Source organism: Apteryx rowi, unplaced genomic scaffold, assembly GCF_003343035.1.
Source record: "Apteryx rowi isolate R43461 unplaced genomic scaffold, aptRow1 scaffold_581, whole genome shotgun sequence".
Lineage (NCBI taxonomy): Eukaryota > Metazoa > Chordata > Aves > Apterygiformes > Apterygidae > Apteryx > Apteryx rowi.
The window spans coordinates 535,973-552,708 of NW_020450851.1; the positions used below are offsets into that span (position 1 = coordinate 535,973).

General features: G+C 42.0%; 1 protein-coding gene across 4 annotated transcripts in view; it reads right to left on the reverse strand.

Moving 5' to 3' along the window:
• ZBTB20 (zinc finger and BTB domain containing 20) overlaps positions 1-8,617 on the reverse strand; it is a 34,477-nt gene extending 25,860 nt beyond the window's left edge. For 2 of the 4 annotated variants that reach the window (XM_026082578.1, XM_026082579.1), the window contains exon 1: positions 751-814. The gene's annotated coding sequence lies outside the window, so the exon portion shown is untranslated. Of the gene's footprint in view, positions 1-750; positions 939-2,945; positions 3,014-4,128; positions 4,160-8,556 lie in introns of those variants that run through there. The other 2 variants (XM_026082576.1, XM_026082577.1) reach the window with 2 other exon arrangements.
• Between the last annotated feature and the right edge of the window lie 8,119 nt (positions 8,618-16,736).

Here is a 16,736-nt window from a genome sequence, read left to right on the forward strand (position 1 = left end):
TCACCCTCTGTGTCCCTGCCCAAGAGACTTCCAGGCAGGGAATACTGTGAAATGATAATGTTTTGAAGAGCTGACAGGGTAAATTCTGACTTTCCAAAATCCAGTTTAAATCATTCCCTTCCTTGTTTCAGTTTTTTTTGGGAAAAATGGAAAAGAGCATTTTTTAAAAGGCCAATTAACCTGTGCTGAGTAATCTCACAGTGAATGCACTGAAAACAAGGGCCTTAAGCTGGTATGGCCACACGGGTTTCCAGAAATCTTCCAGACCTCTTGTAGGTTAAATCTCATCCCCTCTCCAGGAGCACTCCCCTCTTTCTTGGTGGAAATCCTTTCTAATCCTGGCTGTCAGGGCCAGACACTTGCTTTCTCCCACTGCAATAAGGCATGGATTGAAAAACCCAGTCAGCAGATATGGTTGGGTAATGAGAAGCATGACTACCTGTACAGGAGTAACTACAGTGCTAGTTAGAAGACATGTTCGAGGGCTCTTATTTTATTTCTTAAGAAGTAGGAGCAGCCAGCGATCTGACTTAACACACTCACAGGTTCCTCTGGCTGATTGCATTATCATGACCTCAACAGAAAACACTCTCAGAGGTAATTCCCACAGAAAGGAAAAGGTAAACCCTGAGGAAGTCTTGCTCATGCCATTATGCAAAGAACATGCAACTGGCTGGAAAACCTTGTCTGCTATCAGGAATGTATTTTTAAGAAGCCCAGAGCAACCCAGCAGTGTGTTGGTGTACTCACAATCAGATGACCCTGTGTGTGCGTGCAGGTTTGTTGGTGAATGTGGTGAGTGGATGAGGGCCGGGCCCAGAGACGGAACAGCTTCAAGGTTCAGGCAGGGAAGGCCCGGCTTGGCGCTGCATGCACCCGTCTGAGTAATCTCATTCTCCTCAGACGCCTCCTGGTTTTCAGCTGTCTTGGGTTTCTTCCTGAAAACAAACAAAGAGACCTTTGAAGGGACTGACTGCGTACTTGGGAAGAGGCATTTTTAGAATCTGTTAAAGATAACTTTCTCTCCCCTTCTCCTCCTTTTCCCTTACAGGGAGAGAGGCAGAGAAGACTCTCCTCCATGCTTCTTGTTTGGAAACAAGCTGCTCCTTGTTTTGACTCTGATGCAATGGCCCCGAGACTGTATTACAGCAAATAGGCCAAGCACGAAGATCCTCATTCTGCCCCTACTGATGACATATAAAATGAAACTCGTCCCATCGGTTTAGACAGTCGGAGCTCCATTTGACAAATATTAACTAAGGCTGTAGCATTCTGAAGAGTTATACAGAAATGTAACAGATTCGTCTGAAAAACAAACAAATATGAAAGTTTCCAGTTCAACACAAATCACAGCAAAGACTCGTTTTGTAGAGGAAAGCACTGAAGTAATTTTGAGATGCAGAGGTCCTCGAAGTAAAGCATTAAGATTTGGAGCCTGAAACAACTGATTACAAGCACAATGCACACTAGCTCTCCATGCCTTCCTCTCTCCTGAACCTCAGAGCATTTTGTAAACACAAAGAATTAAGCCTCCGAGGAGTATTAAGCAGGTAGTGATTACCGCCTCCATTACACAGATGGGCAAACTGAGGCAAAACAGAGGGAAATGACGTGTTTGCTGTGTTCAATCACACAGCAAACCTCTGCAGGGAAAAGGCAAGAGCCCACATCTCCTCATTGCTTCTCCTCTGTTTTAAACTCCCCCCAAATGCTCTGTACATTGCTCTTGGAAGCAGGTAGCTGCTGAGCTTCAGCCACAGCCTCTCACCTCGGCCACCACTGCCCTGACCCAACGGGCAGCCGCTGCACTCAGCTAAGCACCTGGCAGCTCCTCTCACATGCCAGGGGCTGTGGCAACGCTGGTGAAAACGTACAGGAGCCAAGGAGGCTTGGGTGGCCCAAATAAAATCCAGTCATCTCCTGACAGCCCCTGCCATGAGCAGTGATGGGTCATTTGGGGGGGAGCAGGGGAGCTTCCTCAAGGTGGCTTCTCGCGTGGCGTGCGGTTTGGGGGCTGCATTTGGCCCGAGCGAGGCCCATGCTGCAGCACAGGCGCCGCTAAAGGCAGCACCCAGCCAAGGGGGGTGACCCGCATTGGCTTGACCCAGGATCCCCTTGTCCAGCAAAGCCCCTCCCTAAGCACATTAATTTGCCTCTGGAAAGAGCCGAACCGGCCGCCCTGGCCACCATGCCGTGGCCCCCGCTCCCCCAAATCCTACCTCCAGCTGCTTGCGAAAGCACGGCCACTAACACCAGCAAAATGCAACTTTTTTGAGGACCGGCCCAGCCTCTGGCTTAATTTTTAAACAACACGATCTTAAAGAATGAAACAAAACCCCGTGGAGCAGGCTGAGGAGGGGAGGAAGGCGGGCGGCCACCTCGCCAAGGGAGCAGAGCCCCCGACGCAGTGCGGCGCCGGCACCCTCGGCCGTTACATAAAGGGGTTACATAAGGGCGGCCGCGCCGCGCCGGGCCCCGCCGCCATTTCCCGGCGGCCGCCGGCGGGGGGCAGCAGCCGGCCGAGAGGCCCGGCCCGGCCCGGCCCGGGGAAACGGCCCTCCCCGCCGGCGGTGTCGGCGGTAGCGCCCCGGTGAAGTGTCTCCTGGGCCGGAAAATGAACGCTCCGGAGGAAAAGGAAAAAAAAAAAAGTAGTTAAACGGGCCAAAAAGAAAAAAAACAAACCCCAACTCTCCCGCTAACGACCCACAGCCCAGACAAAACTGAAAAGGCGAAGAAAAAGGGGGGAGTTACAGGGGAAAAAAAAAAAAAAGGCAGGCACCGTGTGCAGAAACCTGGACACACACGGAGAGGCCAGGCGAAGGCCGAGCAGCTGGCCGGGCGCCCGGTCCCGCTCGAGGCTGCGGGGCTGCTGGCACCTGCCTTGGGCTGGGCCCTGTGGACCCCCCCAAACACCCCAAAACACACAAACCCACTTTTTTTATTACCTCCTGCTGCCCTGTTTCTCCTTCCAAACAGGCTCCTCTGGGGGGTGTTGCAGGTTGCAGGAGAGTTTCTAGATGAATCGAAGCTGATTTAGGCTCATGTTCAACTCAAGAGTGCTGGCAGCTCTGATGCATTTTGGATTATTGGGGCTGCAAGTCCCCAAAGCAGACCCATAATGGGACAGAGGGTACTGTCTCCTGCATTTTCCACACAGACAATCAATATGCTCAAATATACTGGGCCAAAATCTGATCCCATTTAAATCAAAAGAAATATGGGATGACTGAACTGACCTTACTTAAAGTTGTACAGATATAGCTAAGGGCTAAACTGATCTACTCAATTTTAAATTGAAGAAGAATCAAACCACTTAAAAGCATGTATTTTTTCTGAAAAGTAAATATAGCATCTCAAGACTCCAAGTGCTGGCACCCTTTAGTCTGTTCCCCATACTGTCATTTGGATACCTCTCTTGCTACGCGGGTGAGGATGCATGAGATGCACAGTTCATACCTGAAGATGTATTTGTTAAAGCATACAGATTGCATATGGCTTGCTCACAAGCGTCTGTGTAGATCTTCAGAGTACTAACTATGGTCACTTCCACTACACACCTTCGCACATCCCCTTTCCAGACCCTATGACTTTTACATATGCATCCAAACTGTGCTGGATCCTGTGGGGAGTATGTGTCTAAAGCAGTGCTTTAAAGTGCTCTAAAAAGCTCTGCTACCTGAGAAGCTTTCAGGTGGCACCACTCCTTGTCCAGGCAGCAAAGGACATAGAGGGTTAGACTCTGGATGCGTGCAGTAATAATGAACGTCCTTGTCTCTGGAAACTGAACTGCCATATCTAAGGTCTGTTTTTACCTCAGAGTTAACTCAAGTTATATCCTGCCTCTGCCTCAAGCCCTATCCACACACAAAACTGCTTCCCTGGGGCAGGACAGTGTTTCCATTTGCGGGGGCTCAGTCTGCATGAACACAACTTGTCAGCTGCTATCACAGCCACAGCGTGTTGTTAGACCAAGCACTGGCCTGAACTTTATTTCATTGTGTGGCTGATCCTGCTTGTGCATCCCAGGCCTTCAGATCTCATTAGAGGCACAGGTTAAAAATATTTTAACTACAGGTAGTGACACCAGCAAGGCCTTGCACAGCACCCTCTGCCTCTTCCTATGCAAACCTGTGTATTTGCTGTTAAGGCTGACACTGTATTATCAAGATGCTCTTCCATCATCGCTTTCCCACATCAGAGTCCTGCAGCTTGGTGACTTGGGATCACTGGGAAGGGAAGAGAAGAAATGGTGCTGACTGGCACTAAAGGAAGTACTTTTCACAGCAGTCCTCCTTTCCTCTTACACTGTTTAGAGAGCCTGCTCTGCATCTCAGTATTACATGAAAGAAATGCAGCCTTCCACAAAAAGAAGTTTGAGTAAGGGAAATGGCCAAATCAGCTCAGGAACTAAAGAAAACTTCAGAAAATAAAAATCCTAGGGACACTGTGGTCAAAACTGCCTATGAAGCAACCCAAACAAGGATCCCCTTTCTTCTTTTCTGGTCTGCAAGTCCAGATTGCTATTGTCAGCTAAGGGCAATAGACAAAGTCAGTAACCTTGCTCCTACTGCTATACTTATATTGCTATCCTTTTGTTTTATCTTATTGCTCATATAAAAAAAAGTCCTACTGCTATGTTCTTCACATATATTGTAATTATATATTCTTATATTCATTAACATATTCTACATATATTGCTATCTTACTGCTATATTCTTCACAGGAAGAGTTGTTAAGCACAGGATCAGGCTGACAAAGCAGGTTATGGAATCTCCATCCTTGAAGATTTTCAAAACTTAATTGAAGAAGGTCCAGAGAAACCTCATCTGGCTTGCAAGTCAGCCCTGCTCTGATCAGGGAATTGGATTAGAGACCTCCAGAGGACCCTTCCAACTTAATTTTTTCTCTGATTCTACACTCCTTCCATAACACTTCCATCAGAGAATTCTATAAAATATCTCCATGTTCCAGAAGGTAAAATGGGATACTAATTGTAGAAGAATATGACTTGTTTTAGCTATGTCAAAAGAACTGAAAGCCCAGAGGTGGGAGGGAGAATGAAACAAGCAATAAATATTGATTGTGGAACCTCCCCAAATCATAACTATTTATGTAACTTCTCCAGACTGCATTGACTGACAGTTCTAGAAGACAATTTCAATTGTGAGGGTCAGTCTACCTTGCTACTTTACTGCATGTGGTTATGTTCTCCTCTACGGATTAATCCCGGAAAAAAGATCAGTTTACTATTTATTTGCTGCTAAGGGTAATGCAAATTGCAACTTATTTGCAAAAGACATTGGAATTGGCCCTTGGAGCATAGGATTGGCCCTTGGAACACAGGACTGGCCCTTGGAGCATAGGATTCCTGTCTGATTTGTAGCTACCTCTGAGTTCTTTCTCCATACACAACTGTGGCACATTACAAGTTCTTCCAAATACTGCAGACTATCAGAGGGCCATCTTTGCTTCTTGTGAAGGACAGCAGAAGGCCAAGATAGCAGAGAGGACACTTCTATATATGGGCCGGATGGATGGAATACCAGAAGTTGAGGACAGAAAGACACTGACCTTTCTCAGTTAATCTAAGTCTCAAGGGTCACTACAGAATTGATATTTTGTACTGATTTATGAAAGATTTATTCACTCTAGTTCGAAACATCCTGCCCGCTCCATCTCTTTAGATTACATATCCTATATTCAGATACTTCTCTTTCCTTAGTATTCACTTTCAACATTCCTTTAAATGCATTGTGTAACTTCTCATTATATTCATTTATACCACTTACAATACATCCTCTTCTTTCTTGATTGTATGCTCTCCAGTACCTAATGTCAGGCTAACTGCATCCATGGTCATCCCTGAACTAAACTGTGCATATCAGCGCTTTCCAACTTGTGTGTTAAACTGGGCCTACCACCACTGCCATTGTTTTATATTTGTTTTCTGAAACTCCTCTCTCACTATCTTCATTGCAATGAGGCATTCCCTCTTTTCCATGTACCTTAATGCTACAGTATCATATAAAAATGGCTCAGATGGTGCACAACTCACAATAGTACAGCTGCTGCAGTGATCTGGACACTGTCTGCAAAGTAGAAGAGACTCCCTTCTGTTTAATTTGAAGGCAGAATAGATAATATTTTGGATGTCCTAACCTCAGAGCTATCTAGAAAGAGATTGCTACCTCTGAGCTTTGGAATGCCTTTAAAACCCCTTCTTCTTGCTGCCAGTCATGCATACAGCCTTCTCTCCCCCACTTGCTCTCCACTCATGATTTCTTTGCATGTACCTGCCTTACAACAATTATTTGAGTTTGGAATGAATTTTCCCTCAATGAGTTTACATATTCTCATAGTCAGGCCACCAAATCAGGTCTCTAGCAGGCAATGTATTTTGTTGGGCTGCTAGTACTTTTCACATGCCAGCTCTAACTTCAGTGAATGCTTGAGCCTTCCCTTGTATCTGGAACCATGCTACGTCCTGCAGAGACACCAGGTTAGCAATGAACAAATTAGTGCAGGTATTGGAACCAGTGTAGCTGCACAGAACCCATAGTAGTACTCTGGCTCTCAGGGAAAGCTATGATAATGTAACTGTATGAGAATAATTCTACATAATGAACAATAATAAGGCAGTTTTCAGTCTCTGAATACAGAGAAGGTTGGGTCACTATCCAGACCTATGTTCATTGCATACTAAATAGCACTAAGGGAAAACGCCACAGGGTTGCTGATGTTGTTACAAGTGCTGCTACTGACTAAGTCTGCCCATCCATGTTCCACGCAGTATTTCTCTTCCTAACAGAGATACAACATCACCTTCTAGCAACTGCCCTCAGGTCAGAGATGCCTGTATTGCCTGTGCTCTGTGCTTACTCATTGATGTACAGTTTGTCTGTAACCTTAGTAAGGCACAGAGACTGTATATAATTACAAAAAGTCTGGCTATTCAGATCCTAAAAATATAAAAGGGTGAAAACAGTTCACATCTGATTTTAAGCAATATTTTTCCTGAGCATTCTGCTGCACATTCTTCTTCTGCCTGCCTGTGACTAGCACAGCTCCCGGTATCAGTGGTTATCACTGCCAGTGTTGTGTCTCTCCCAGGCATGACATTGACAATACATATTTAGAAACTGACAAAGTGAAAGAGAGAGAGAGAGAGAGAGAGGAGTACAATCATTAAATTTAAAAAAAGGCCCAAAAGAACAGTGAGAAGCACTGGACTCTGACCAGAGACATAACCACAAAATTCAGGGTACACTGAACACCAGAGCAGAGGCTGAAGCTTCGTGGGACAAGCTAACTTTAAACTACCTGAGCCATTCAGCCTTCCTGCCAGAAGTGTTGCTTCAGTAGTAAGAAGTCCTGCACAGGCTGACTGCCTGAATATTCACACACTTTCTCTGATGGTTTTGCAGCAATACTGATCTTCATGCTGTTACAGGTACATGACTGGCAATTTGTGTAAAATCTCTGCAAGTTCACATCATACAATGGAAAACACAAATACCTGAAAACATCATCATAAAACATAATATGAAAGAGGAATCCCAACAGGACACTGCAGAACAAGAATGTGACGCATGGAGAACTGACAAGAGAGGCCCAATGTTCTAGTGCAATAAAAACAGAAAAATAAAATAGTCTCCAAAATCCTTTACAGGAGACTGATTAACATGATTAAGTTAAACTTAGCTTGAAATTTGCTGGGTCTGTTTCAGACCTGAAGTAGGGCTTATATGCCCCAAAATTTGTCTGTTTTTTCCATCTAAACCACAGGTCTCATAAAAGTTATTCCCTGCCTACAAAGCTTGCCTCACTTAAAACCTCAGAGCATCTTGGCTACAGCAACACTGCCACAATACTGGCAAGCACTGAGATTTGATCATAACAAATCAAAGCTATGAGATTTACAGGAAAAAAAAGTCCAAATAACATAAAACCGATCATTTCAGAACATAATAAAATCACAACACAAAGTCAAAATTCTCTTAGAATCTCAGCTTTACCAATGCAATCCAGCCAAATTTACCAAACTGTAATGGCTTACAGAAACTCTAGCCCAAATCATAAATGAATCAAGGCCTGGAAAGAACAGATTAAACCTTTAAGGAGTTGCACTAACTTCAATCTGTATTGCATGAAACAGCAATGAGAGGAAATCTGGAGGTTTCCAAAACTACAGAAGTCAAAGGTGTCTCATTAAAAAGTAATAAGAATAAAAACCAAGACAAACACTCCCAAGAGAAAAATGGATGAACCAACTAGAACAGCGTGAACTAGAGCAGTAAGCAGGGAGAACCTGCCAAACTAAAAGATAAAGTACATCAAACCAGCCACTGCTGAACTATGCTGTGAGACTACAACTTAAAAATTTAAGTTTTTTATTGACATATTTTTTGCCCACTTATTTCCTTCTAAATTTGAAAAGCAAAACTTAGCTTACACTCACCAGAAATGCTCACAGGTGCTGTAGTTTGTTTTTGTTTTTTAAATATGTCTTTTTTTGCTGAAACAAGAAGTCTTTTATAAGAGATAAAATATACTTACAGTGGTTTCCAATTGGTATCACTCTTCAGGTAAATTACTCCAAGCCTTGGACTTAATGCAGACGTTCATTGGGGCAGGGAACAGAGAGAGGCTGTGTCTGTACCGGAAAGAACCAAACGGAAAGGTCAGGGGGGAAATAATAATTATTTATTGAGAGTAAGAAAACTTGCTGCAATGCTAACTGGCATTCTCCACTGTCAGTACAGCTGGCTGAAGCCTTGTAGGGCCGAATTCTTCCTGGTTCAGTCTCTCCAGCCCCAGCTGTAAATGACAACAGCATCAGCCGCTGGTTACCGCAGGCTATCCATGCAACCTATTGTGGCAAAGTTAGGATGACAGGGAGGATTAGCTAGCAAAATGCTATCAGTAAAACTCATTCTGAGAAGCTGCTCACTCTAATGGCATGAGCATGGAGAAATGATGGACAGCTAGCATAAACTTGGCACTAACATGCATCCCATCAGAACAACAAGGCTAGCCCTGTTCAGAGCAGCAACAAACACTTCCTCAAAACTAGAAGACAGGAAAAGGAAGGAAAAATTCCCCTTCACTTGTTCTGCTATCTTTACATCACAAAAATGATGGCTCATGCCACAGCAGAAACTCCATTCATTTGCCTTCAGCCACCAGGTTTACTGCAGTGAGACCACTGAAATAACTTATTGTCAAGCTTTCAGTAGAGATTCAGCTTAACAGCAGTTTTATGTCTGAAATGTCTTGAGCTAGAGAAGGAGTTGGGCTCAATGGACTAATACAGAAACGAATCCAAAGAAAAACCTCAGCTCCAATATTTATTAGAGGGTGATTTCACCACTCAGACCTAAGTTTTTGGGAGTATTTACATTTTTGGGCAACTTAAATCCTGCTCTAGACTAACAGAACTCCTCCTTTGCTAACTTCTTATGATCCTTGGGTGGCTCATTGTGGATGTTGGAAGTATATCTAAAGTTAACATCCAGGGACTGAATTAAATCCTGCTCACTTCTCTTATGCAAAGAACTCCCAGGACATCAGCATATTCAGTCCTGCCCACAGAGAAGTCAATAGTGCTATTACCGTGAATAAATGATTTTGCCTACTCTGATCAGACAAGAAAAGCAAATATTTGCTTTATCAAAGAAATCAAGAAGGTGAACAAAAAATGATAAGAGATGTAATTGTTATTTCACAGGTAGTTAACGTCACTATGCAAGTCTGAATTTATGTTTGTAAATACAACACAATAAAAAAAACCCACTGTTCAGTACAGCAGGAACACTGGAATCAGTGCCAGCAGACACAATGAAGGATTTTAGATGACACCGTAATAATGTACTTCACAAAATATACATTCAGTTTTATGTTCAATTTACACATTTTGTAATAATGAAGTTTATTGGTGACTGGGATATATGTTACATACTCCTTTTAACAAGTGACACAAAACCTGGCAGCTACACTTCACAGGGGCTCAAGCAAACATTTTCTTTGATTCCAGTTTTTGTGGGTTCTCTCCTCTTGAAGTCTGCTTTGAATTTCAGATTGGATTAATTCAAACACAACCCCCCCGCCCCCTTCAAATCAGCCTGACCCTCTGAGTTTCACCAGGATTTGAACTGGAAACAGCATCAGGTTACCTCCAAAGAATTACATAAAACACTGACACCTTTGACCAATATCAAGGGCTGAATTTCAAAAGTGCAATAATGCCCAAGAATTCTGTAATTTTAGTCCTTGCTAACACTTAGTTTGGCTTACGTTTGAACTCTCCTTCCCACTTCCATGTATGCCCCATCTATCCTCCTGTTAATTCTGACCTTGCTTCTTATATTCGCTTCGAACACAGTAATCTGTCTTTTATTTGGCCATTCTTCACCTTTTTAAGGCGTGAATCCTGTATACCTTAAAGAGTGCCTGGTACTTCAGTTCACATGCATTTTTAACTCATATTCAAAGCAGAAAAATCACAAGATCAGGACCTTAGTCTTTACTTGGGCAAAACTCCTGCTGACTTCACTTCTAATTTCACACAAGAGAAGCCTAAGAACTGAATGTACTAATCCTGCATATTTTGTCACATCTCTCTTTTAGTGTCATTTGTTGCTCTTCCAATCTCTGAGATCCCAATCCAAATGGTTCTCTGTTGTGGCACTGCCTAGCACTCAATCTGGCTTCACATCAAGGGTCAAGGAGACAAGTTGTTAGAGATAGGCTGTTCAAAGTCTTCTACAAAAACTGGGGACTAAAATCCCTGTGAAAATCAGCACTTAAAATATCTTCATTTTTCTCCAGCATTTTTGCTATGGCCTGGAAAGATACAACTCTTTTCCTCCAGTCTGATGAACATAAAGCAAGCACTGAGAGCATCAGCAGTTGATACATACATTTTGAGTGCATAGAATCAGCAAAGCCAGTGGTGCTTTAGAAGATACAGGGAGCACAATGTAGAAAGAAAAACTCCAATGTTTTCTAAAAGTCTTAAGCTACCTAGGGAAAAACAAGAGGAAAAGGATTTTTGAACTTGAAAACATTGGGCAAAATGGCAGACCAACAGGATAGCAGGGGAATAGAATGTGTGACAGTGGGTCAAGCCACTTTGCCCCTCTTTGCCTGGGTTTCTCTATCCAGAAAACATTAACATCTGCTCCATCAGGGTACTGTGTGCTCAATTAAGATTTTGGAGGATAAGTTTTCTGGATGAATGCATTGCAGACATGCAGGCTATTATTAGTTAAAATATTTCCACTAATGATAATAACTTGGGCATTTCATATATGTTCACATTTATTCCACCTCACTCTTCCCAAACTTTATTTGATAATTTAGAGGGAGTGAGGAACATTTATCATGTTACTGTTTTTATTAAGGAAAGTCCATTTTATGATAGCAGCAATGTACTACAGATGATTGTGATTTAAGATGTACAATTTTGGTCAATTTTTGTACTGGCTTCAGTGGAATTGCAGTGGGCATAAAGTCAGCTCAAAATTTGGTACTTTATATAATAATGCTCATGATTAATGGGCTACCAAACCATAACTCCATATTCTGATACACTCGTCTCCCCTTCCTCTCTCCTGAAATTTGTGTCTTGACCCTTTCTTTACTTGTTTGCTACCTTTCCAGAGCTGTTCATTAATCAGCACCATTGATCTGATGTGGTCTGTCATATCATATTACTTAAAACGCACATAAACAAACATTGGCCTGACTCTGCTCTTTACTCAATACACCATCACAATATTTCTTTTACAGATCACTTAAACATTATAAACAACAGTTTCCTGCCAGTGCCCAGTCCTGAAATTTGCTTTTTCTAATATTGTTCCCTGAGGGACATTTCTATCTGTGCCCCTAACTCTACTTCTTTCTGCTCAAAGACACCATCAAACTCTTTCATTACTCCCTGCTTGCTAGGGTCATTCACCTGTTCTACCTGCAAGAGACAGTCAGCAGAATAGTTTGTCCTCTTTGTGCAAAGGCTTGATACCCGATACCACAATCTTCTGTTACGTGCTCTTTGTGACTCCTAACCAAGGGGGCTCAACTTTTTAGTTCATTGCTATTTATTTTATCCCTGTGATACTCTTTTCCCTGAAACCTTCAGAAGTCTGCTTCTTTCTGCTTTTCGTGTGAGCCCTACTAACAAAAAAAAAAAAAGATGAGATCCTCGTGAGCTTATTTCTTATGCTTCCCATTTGCTGTGCTGGTACAGCACTGTCTATATCATGAGGGTACTGGAGATAAGAACTTCCTCGTGCCACTGAAGTTAGCACATCTGATCTCAATCCACATATTGTACAGGTCTCTTGAGTAAGGTGGGGTCAGTTTTAATTGACACTTTCACTGTCACGGATATATTTTCAGACCAGGTTGTCTAGGCTAAATGCAATTTTTTGGTCACTTTTTCTCTCAGGAAGGAGCATTTTGGATGAAATTCTTAAAATGGCAACAAGAACTAGAAGATTAAAAGAGCACTGTTGATGATCAACAAATGTGACTGAAGAGTCAACTTGTTGCATAAAGGGGGTGATTCCAGATGCATTTTAGTGATTCCTTTTCAAAAGAAGGTACATCCTCCGACAAGGACAGACGGCAGCATTTATGTTAAGTGAACAAAGTAGGACTTAGGCCCCCGGCTACCTGTAGGCACATATCTAAACATGATGTCTTACACAGAGATCAAGATGCACTACCACACACAAAACACCTTTACAACAGAGGCCAGAACTTGCCCCATAGAAAACAGAAAATGTTAGCAGCACAGGACACACTATCAGAAGACCATAGCAGGATTTTTTCACAACAGGTCATGGCTTCATCTATGAGAGCAAACTGGTCATTTCTGTGCTCTACTGGGAGCACTGTCTGTCCACTTTCAGTAATTGGGTCTGAAATTAAGAAATTAATTTGTTAATGGATTGACATTTGCAGAAAGATAGTTTAAATGGGATGGACTACTCTAGTCTAGTAAAGGCCAATTTCCCATAAAGACATCTACTCAAAAGTACTGGAAAGAAAATCTCTCCCTCAAGTCTCAGGGGTTCTTAATGAAATCTGGAATAGCAATTCATGTTTGTAGTAAAGTCTACATCATGTTCCCAGTGTTTGTCTCACATAGCCTGTATTTTCTGTATCTATTTCTTTTCCCCATCTCTCACTCCCTTTTATCTGACACTATACAATTTCACTTCCCTCAAGCTGCAATTCTTTTCCTAAGTTAGGATTTGGCACTTAGAATAGGAATTTTCTATGTCTCATTTTCATCTATTGATTCTCCTGATACTTCTTTCTATTTTGCAGGTGGTGTTCTCAAAGCAGCAGCTAACTATGTCCAAGAGCTAAGGTCCAAAGGATAACTCTTCTCCTACTGCCCTTCCAATCCACTCCCAGTGCTGGATGGCCCCTCCTGCTCTAGGCAGTGGTACAAAGTATCAACACTCAACTTCTGGAAATGTTCTCTTTCCTTTAAGATATAATTTGAGGTGCTGCCTATTTTCCATTAATAAAGATCTCATCATGCTTAGTGTGTTGGGTGAGTAAACCCCACATTGGCAGAGAAATGTGTTAGACGGAGCCTAATCAGAKTTTAGTTAACTTTCTTAGCTGCACCTCGCTGTGGGCAGAGAATGGAGTCAGTGGGCACACCCTCACACATGTTGGAAAGTGGGCTGGGAAGGGACCCAAGATAGCAAGAAGCTCAGCTGTGTTACCCTTTGGTGTTGGTCCTGAAAAAGATCAAGGAAGAGGGTAGTGTCTTGAGAGAAAAATAAGAAAGTTGGAGATACATCGAGGAGACATTGGAAATTCAAGCCCAGAGCAGGCATTTTTTATGTAGTATTCCTGCTTGGAAATTTCTGGAGTGGGCCTCCTGGTAAAACCCTGTGGCTCTGAAAGGAGAAAAGGACTGAAGAAAGCCAAGATGTGCTACTTAGAAAGCCATGTTAGACATCTGTTGGGACCTTGCACGTCTGATTTGAAATGTTGAAGACAACTGGCACCTGGAAGAGGTGCAACTAAATGTGAGTAGATGAGGGAAGCAGCAGATCAGTGAAAGGCCTGATGTAGCATTCAGCAAGACATTCAGATGTAAGCAAAAATCTCTGATACCAGACCAAACGATGAGGGTGTGTCAGACCATGAGTTACCTTTTCACAAATGGTAAAGAAACTTTACCATATATATAAAGTACATGTGGTTACCATATGTACACCATATATAAATGTACCATATATAAATGACTATATAGCTGTATACACAATTATTATTTTAAAATTATCTTATTCTGGAAATATATTACTGTGTGTAATAACACAGGATTCTCTATATTCCTACAATGGAGCCATTATAAAGGTATCTGAATGTTGAACAAAACCTCATACCTTTCAAAGCAATTCATAAAAGTATGGTGTGACTGAGGCCAATACGTAAGGCCATGACTTTATTCATGCTTGTGGAAAATACAGGGGAAATCTTCTGCGCTCAGTGGAACTGCACCTACATAAGCCTTCCAGGGAAGAGATCAGTTTGTGGGCAGTGCTTGTATAATGCTAGAGCTGTTGAGTTTGAGTGCTGTGCTTCTACAGACGTTTACTATTAATAGAAGCAGTTTGAGATCAGAAACAGCCCCATGCATTCATGTGTTGAATGTGCTGACACTGTAGGTTACAATGGATCAGCATTATGGTATGGAAGGTGGGAGGAGAACAAGGTAAGAGGTTAAGATTTTGAAGCCATGAACACTGCAGATGGCCAGCACAATTGGTGTATTGCCTTGTTACCAAGAAAAAAGCACTTGGACAACATGACACAGCCTTGCTACGTTAAGCAAGGTTCTCACAGAAACAAAGGTATAGCCATGCCGCAATTATCACCAATGTTTCTGCCACTGAAATATGAGTTGCCATCACTGCAATCATCAGAGACCAAGAAAAAGTGTAGAAATTAAATTGTTACAGTAATATATCCGTCTAAGCTACTGCTTTGGCTAGATGAGCCAGATTAGCTCATGACAGATGAGCTTCATGAACATTTCATTGCCAAGGAACCCTGTCAAAATATTGGTGATTTCTTCGAATCTGTTCAACATCATGGAGATGTCAAACGAAATCTGAAAGGACATTATTTTTCAGGAAGAACAAAAACAATGAAAGCATATGAAGAGAATGAGCTGAGTTTTTCTCCTCCTCCCCTACAGATTGCTTTGGTTTGATTGACTGCTGTCCTTGCAAATACTTTAGCATATCACTGAAACTCTTAGTCCCATAGATGTCGGTGAATTGAATAAAGTATAGGATGTCCTCAAAGAACGGATCTCCATGTCTCAGCAACCAGGTTTGCAAACTGATAATGTATTTTTACCTATGTGCAGGGACTGCACGATCTCATCAAATAATCCAATTTAATGAAGATTTATATATCTATTGGCAGGGGCTCTGCCATAGCCCCCCTCATGGTCACAACAGTACAATAGTTGATGTACCAATGTCTGGCCAGAAAATTTTTAGTTCTCATGTTGAAAGCTGATCTCCACCATAAGCCTGAACTACACTGTCAAGACTATGGAAGAAAATATTAAATGATAACTGATAAAACTCATGAGATTCAGTTTCTTCTTGGCTTGTTGCTTGCAGAAACTGAGATGTTGGTTACATTCATTTATGGTATATTTCTATGCTGGCAAGTGGAATACTACCAGATACAAATTTCAATGTATTTGATCCTTTTATCACAGAAAGAAGAACAAGGTAAAGTAGCAAGTGAAGCCTTCATCTGTACATCTGGTTTTCTAAAGCACCAAGAGCCAGGTTATCATGCAGATAAACAGAATAATTGAAAACAAACTCCCCAAACTTCTCATCATCTTGGTGGAATTCTCTTCCTCCCTCAGTGAGCTTTTATTATGTGACTTGTTTTAGAGGGAGAGGAAGAAACTTGCTAGCTAATACAATGATGCCTTTACTAGAGGAAGATTTATATTAAAAAGCTTGTGTGCATGCATTCTGAGGGGCAAGACAGAGAATTTAATATCTAGGTTTTAAAATCCATAACACCACTGCCCAAATGCTGACCTACACAATAATGTTACTGACTGTCAGGGAAAATACTCAAATGTTTTTCAAGTTTTTTTTGTTTTGGATGAGTGTCTCATGTCTCTGAAGACTTCCCTTGCAAGTCAATCATTAAAGACTTGGTAACCAATGCAGTGAAAAGGCTAGGTAAAAAGAACTATGAACATGTTTTCCCAAATACGCATACCATTCTTCCTGTGTGCTTGCTGCCTCTGGCCTCAAACTGTACAAATGAAAGCTTGTTTGATTTATGTCAAAAACTATATATAAAATATCACACAGGATCCATGGAGAAACAGAGTCACTCTGGGCTTTGGTTTCATTATCCACTGAGGAATAACTGACTACAGCCTTGGAGTATGTAGATCTGATCAAAGTGTTTACTTCCTCACAAGCAAAGAGAAATCCACTGTAGATTTCCCGTTTCATGCTTTAGTGCCAAAACACAATGAAAAAAGGTTCTAGATGAACATGTGAATTATTCTAAAACATTGTGCAATCAAATCTGATGGCTATACACATTTGTGAAACTCAGCATTTCAAATGTCACATCACTGACAGCAATGTGTCTTCAGGTGTGATGTGTATTTGTGATAATTATTTGCTTTTTAAAGTTATGTATCATCTGCA